A 6,000-nucleotide genomic window follows, 5' to 3' on the forward strand; every position below is an offset into this window, starting at 1 on the left:
GTGTGTGTGTGTGTGTGTGTGTGTGTGTGTGTGTGTGTGTGTGTGTGTGTGTGTGTGTGCGCGTGTGTGTGCCTGCTTAGATATTAATAGGCACAGTTTTTGTGAATATACTGTACACACAAAAGGCGGACAAAATAAAATGAACAACAGTACAGTACAGCTTTATGAGGTTTAAGACATTACCAATAGGGTGGACAAAATAAAAGGTACACATTGCAATAAAGGTAATTTGAGCTGCAGTGTTTAATCCTCCAATAATACATTCATTAGTAAGTAAGTAATATGTTTATTGTTCAAGATAAAACAGCATTGATTCCATTTCTAGTTTTTCAAACGTTACTAATATATTGTTTTCTTCTTTCTTCTTAATTGTGTGTCTTTGTGCTCTTTGTCAAACAAAACCTGACATTTGCATAGAGCTTCACCTAACAATGATTTGCATTATGCATCCTTAGTCTGCTAATGATTTTCTAGAGGAATTGTTTGTCTATCAAATGTTATAAAATAGTGAAAAAGGTCTACTTCAATTTCTCAAAGTCAAAGGTGATGTCTTTAATTCAAAGTAATTATGTTTGATCTGATAAAAAAAATGGATTCAAACCTAAATTCCTCACATTTTAGAGCATTTTCTGCCAATTTTGCACAACATATTACTTTCAATCGATTTAGAGGACAATTTCTGTTTGTTGACTTATCATTGCAACTCCTTTTGAATACATAACCTTGGCCCACAGGAACATAATGACCAATATATTACATGGATCAATCAATAATGAAAAATAATACTTGCATTGCAGCCTTAGTTTATAAATACAACACAATCCAATACAGCAACGCAAATGAAGTCCCCAGAAAATGTGCATACGCTTAAATCATCTCTTCTGTCGCAGCCCTCTAGCTAGGTGGGTTCAATCAGCACTCCTATCCAAACACACACACACACACACACACACACACACACACACACACACACACACACACACACACACACACACACACACACACACACACACACACACACACACACACACACACACACACACACACACACACACACACACACACACACACACACACACACACACACACACACACACACCTCTTGACAAATTAATCTCATATTTGAAAGAGAAGTAGAGTGGGCTTGACCAGTAAGCCTATCTCTCTGATCCTTCTTTCTTCTGACTGGATTTTAAAAGAAGAGAGGTGGGGGGAATGGGGGATGTGGACGTACAGTAAAGGAGAGTGAAGGTAGGCTATGATTGCATTTTCACAAAAACAAATGTAACATAACACTCAGCTTCTTATCAAACTGCATAGTTCCTGACTCTTGCCCATAGCCCAATGGAAGGAGACAAGAGAGAATAGAAAGCTGGAGATGTCAAGCCAAAAACTTAAAAGAAAATCGCCCCAGGCATATACTGTACGTGTGTGTGTGTGTGTGTGTGTGTGTGTGTGTGTGTGTGTGTGTGTGTGTGTGTGTGTGTGTGTGTGTGTGTGTGTGTGTGTGTGTGTGTGTGTGTGTGTGCAGCAAGGTGATTTTCTTTTTGATACTATTTATGTCCCTTTCTCTGTCTCTGTTGCTCCCTTTTTGTTTTCAGCTCTGAAATAAACAGTATTGTATTTGGATATTTGAGCATATGGAGAGAATAAAAGCAAAAAAAGAGACAAAAGACCTTGCCGACGGAGGAATATTTTTTTTTATCATAGTGTGAGAAAGGATGCCAAAAACAAGAGAAAGCAAACGGGAGACATCTTGCTTCCAGACTATGATGTATTGTACGCAGATTTGTATCCTATTTTGGACAGAAGACCCATTTATTACGAAACAGGACACGCAAAATAAAGGCTGTTCCGTCTGTGAAAGAGTTAATCCTCCAAGAAACTGTTCGTTTCATAATTTGCTGTCAATCACTTTGTTAGAAAAATAGCCATAATGCTGCATCAAAGCTTTCCATATTCACTGATTCCTTTTTTCAATTATTAAACATGTTATGCTGACAAGAATGCTTCGCTGTATTAAGTGCATTCATTTTAAAACACAACTGTAAACACTGTGGCGCTATGAGATTTTTATAGGGTCATTTGGCGATATTATATTGCTTTTTTTCTTTCATTTTAATCGCACCGCCAGCAATTTCCTGAGTGCAGAGGCCGACCACAGCCGAATGAATAGAGGAAACCCTAATTAGCACTGCAGGATTTGTTAAACAATTCTTCTTGAGGATGGAGCAGTATTGCAGCAACAAGGTAAATATTTGACGTTGTACAATGGGTACATCTTTAAGTGTCTTTGTGTAAGCCTCGTGGCCCAGCAGTCAGATTACCCTGAACTGGTTCCCTCACTTTGAAATGATCAGTGGGTGGCGAACACTGTGACACTTTTTATGCTATTCCAGCAATTATTCCCACCATGTGATGGGCACACAGAGGAAAGGGGGGGGGGGGGGGGGGGGGGGGGGGGGGGTACAAACTCCCACTGGGCCTCGCATCATTTCAATTCTGACTGCAGCTCTAAGTGTTGTACTCAATATTATAAACAACCTCTGATGCTTTCCACGTTGTCCTCTCACTAATTCATGGCCCCAATTTTATAAAAGGAAATTCAGTTTCACAGCAAACTTGCATGGGCAAGGAGGAGAGAGTGTGTGAGCGATTCCATGGGAGAAAAGGAGCATTACAGTGCCAGGGGCTACTGCATTCCTGGAATGAAAATTCATAAATAATGCAGGGCTGGATAACAAAAAAGAACTCCCCCGCTGTCTCGCAGAGCAACGCGCTAACCAAAGGCCATGCAATATCACTAAAATCTTAGAAAAACACAAATTATTAGACACAAGGAAAGATTATTTCTCTGTGGATTCTTGACTCAGGACAATTCATGGGATCTGCTGGCAGAATTTAACAAGCCTGGATTGGAATTATAACTAGGCTCAAAGCCAAGGAGCTGGGAAGCTTATTTACATTTCCTCCAAAAAACACCATATGCACAAACCGCTTAACAACAACTAGATGAAAATTAAAAGTGAGTGTGCAACCGCTGAGAGAGATAATTACCATAGAGACCAACACTGACCACTAACTGCTGCTGAGTGGGCTGCATAGAGTTAATATGCGGCACAGTAACTTAGTACATTTACTTAAGTAATGAACTTAATCCCAACTTCAAGGTAATTAGATGTTCTGTTACTTTAGACTTCTGCTACACCGCAGGTTCAACTGGTATACTTTTTTACTGTACCCACATATTGTACTTACAATTTGGGGTATAGTTTACAATTTACATTACATAAGAAGCTACAGTGCACAATTGTTTTAATGTATAAAGTACTCTATGTTTTTATTTGTTTTCGTTCTGGTAGCAGATTAGTCCATAGCGTATATTCTAAATGATTCTGTATGTGTAATAGTGTGTATTCTTAGATACTCTTCTGAATATGTCTTTTCTAATGTGAATAGTTTTGCTTTTAATGTTTATCTTTTTCTATTTTAAAGAATTTCTGGTACAATGACTGTCAACAATGCTGCTGCGACAACACAATTTCCCAACTTGGGATACATAAAGAATATATCAATCTAGCTATCTTTATCTACTCGACGGCATGTATGTAAGTTATCTTGACGATTCAAATGAAGATGAATTTTACAAAATGTATAAAAACGTCTGGTTAAAACGTTATTGATCCCTTTGTGAAATTCAAAAGCTTAACCATACTTAAAGTAATCATACTACGCCAACCGCATATTATTAAAGTGATTAACTCATGAATGCATCACTAATTATAATCCAATAATATGATATATAATCCTAAAAATGGCCGCTGTGTAGAATGGGCGCTTCCATTTTTGCCACTTTAATGACATTTTGATGCAAGTACTTTGTTACTTAACTTAACCATCATCTCAAATGTTACTGTGACACTTTAGTTTTACCACTTGACGAGTGAAATGTAACAGCCTGAATATCTGACTGATTGATTAGTCACATGGTTGGTTGACTGACACAAATGCCAATGCCTTATCAGTGGCATGTGCGGCAGCATATAATTGGTGGAGTGACATTTCAATTCAAAGAGCTGTCCTCTAATTGTGAAAGGTGTCGCCATAATGGGTGTGCCATTTAAAATATGCACTTAATCACTGCTCATCACCACCTCCAACGCAGCAGATCTGCAGGGCCCAACAACATCCACATGTGGACGACAGGCTTACACACACACACACTTCACCAGTCAGTAGCATGATGAGCAGCCGGCAGCTACAGCTCATCAACACTACAGTACAGTGGGAGAAATGAATGCTGAATTACAATCATCTCCAGGCCCCATGCATCATCTTCTGCAATGTGTAAGTGACAAAGACACAAAAGGATTGTTTGTGTGTGTTATCTGACCTCCACGAACAGATGCTCTTATTAATCCCAAAGAGCAAAGACAGACTGCCTCGTTTTTATTATCACTATCAACAATAACGTGCGTGCCGAGGAAGAATTAAGCATCAGTGTGTGAGCAGCGTCAGGTGACATACAAAGCAACACGGGCACAACATGCTGCATTCAAGTGTGTTTTTTTGGGGGGGGATTTTATGATAATACGGTATGCACTATGGGTGAAACAATCCAAATATCAATACTAAAAGATTTCCACTGAGGCTGGAGGGTAGTGCATCAGATGTATTTATTGAAAAATTTAGTTTCTGATTACATTGCATTCTCAAATGCATGATTTATGGCATTTCTATCCTCTAAATCAAGATTAACAAATCAAAAAAGTGTGTCTGAGAGTTTTCTCGTTAATGGGAGAATATATTTAGACGATTACTCAGGCATTATTTGGTGTGTGTTTATTTGTTTTTCATACATAATTATTTATTTATTGGAAATATGCCTTCAGTGGTTTACTCCGAGCAATTATTTATAATCTACTGTGAAGGAGAGGAGTGAGGGAGGTCTAATTTAAATCTATCGGAGCATATCCATCTGGTGCAATTTTCCTCTGCCTTCACAATAATTATGATTTATCAGAATGCATTCGCTTCCTGTTAATTATTATTTTCCTTCTCACAATTTTTAGGGGAAATAATCATAGAGGTCAATAATTTAGTCAAGGGATGGCTTCACCAGCTGCTGCATCACACAGAAAGGTATATAGAAGTTCACTGAGAGAAGAATAAACATGTCACCTTGCTGAAACGTGCCAAAGTTGGACTTATGGAGATGTCTAGCCCGGTATCAGAGAGATCTATACCCCCTGGATCTCTGGTGGCCCTGCTGGCATCATTAGGCTACACCTTAGTAGTGATGGAGATGGAGTGGACGAGGCAGAAGTGGAGCAAAAACAACTCAAGGCTGTAAGCGTCGCTGAACCAAAACGACACTTTGCCCACATGACAGGCTCCAACTGTCACCATCCAGACTGCTGTCAAACATACATGCTGGTAGAAGTCTGCACTTCCGAAGCAGGCACACTGATTTTCATAAAAACCGCACCACACACACGCACACTGCCCCTCTCTTTTCCCCAACACACACGGGCCACATAGCCCATTCTGAACAGCTGATAAGATTTCCTGTGAACTCACGCTGTCTCAGCCTCGTTTAGCACAGCAACATTGCAGCCCCCCTTCTCAATGAGCCCACTAAAAGGCCAGAACTGCTTACCTTTCCGACGTAGAGCCATTCCTTTAGTACCGATTCCACGCTATAAGAAGCCTGTAAAAAGGCTGAAGACTGCGCAATCCCCCCGGTAGAATTTGAATTGAGACGCGGTGCTCCTGCTCCAAAGAGAAAATAAATGTGGATGAGACACCTCTCTCTCTCACTCTCTCGCCCTGCTGGTCTGGTTTCGAGGCGGCGGTGCTGATGCTGATGATGCTCGGTTCTCAAATGCCGATGGAGGACGACGAACCGATTCGTGCGGGAGAGGGATGGGATCTCCTTGCAGGGGCTGTGCGCGATGCTGCTCCGCCGCGCAGTGACAGGGAGCCCGGCGCGGTGCGTTT

The 6,000-nt window shown here is 40.4% G+C and overlaps 1 protein-coding gene across 1 annotated transcript in view; it reads right to left on the reverse strand.

Moving 5' to 3' along the window:
- Positions 1–5,994, reverse strand: part of tenm1 (teneurin transmembrane protein 1) — a 217,906-nt gene extending 211,912 nt beyond the window's left edge. Inside the window, 1 exon segment of the mRNA XM_079670275.1 lies at positions 5,660–5,994. The gene's annotated coding sequence lies outside the window, so the exon portion shown is untranslated.
- Between the last annotated feature and the right edge of the window lie 6 nt (positions 5,995–6,000).

This window comes from Notothenia rossii (genome assembly GCF_949606895.1).
Source record: "Notothenia rossii genome assembly, chromosome: 3".
In the NCBI taxonomy this organism is placed as follows: Eukaryota; Metazoa; Chordata; class Actinopteri; order Perciformes; family Nototheniidae; genus Notothenia; species Notothenia rossii.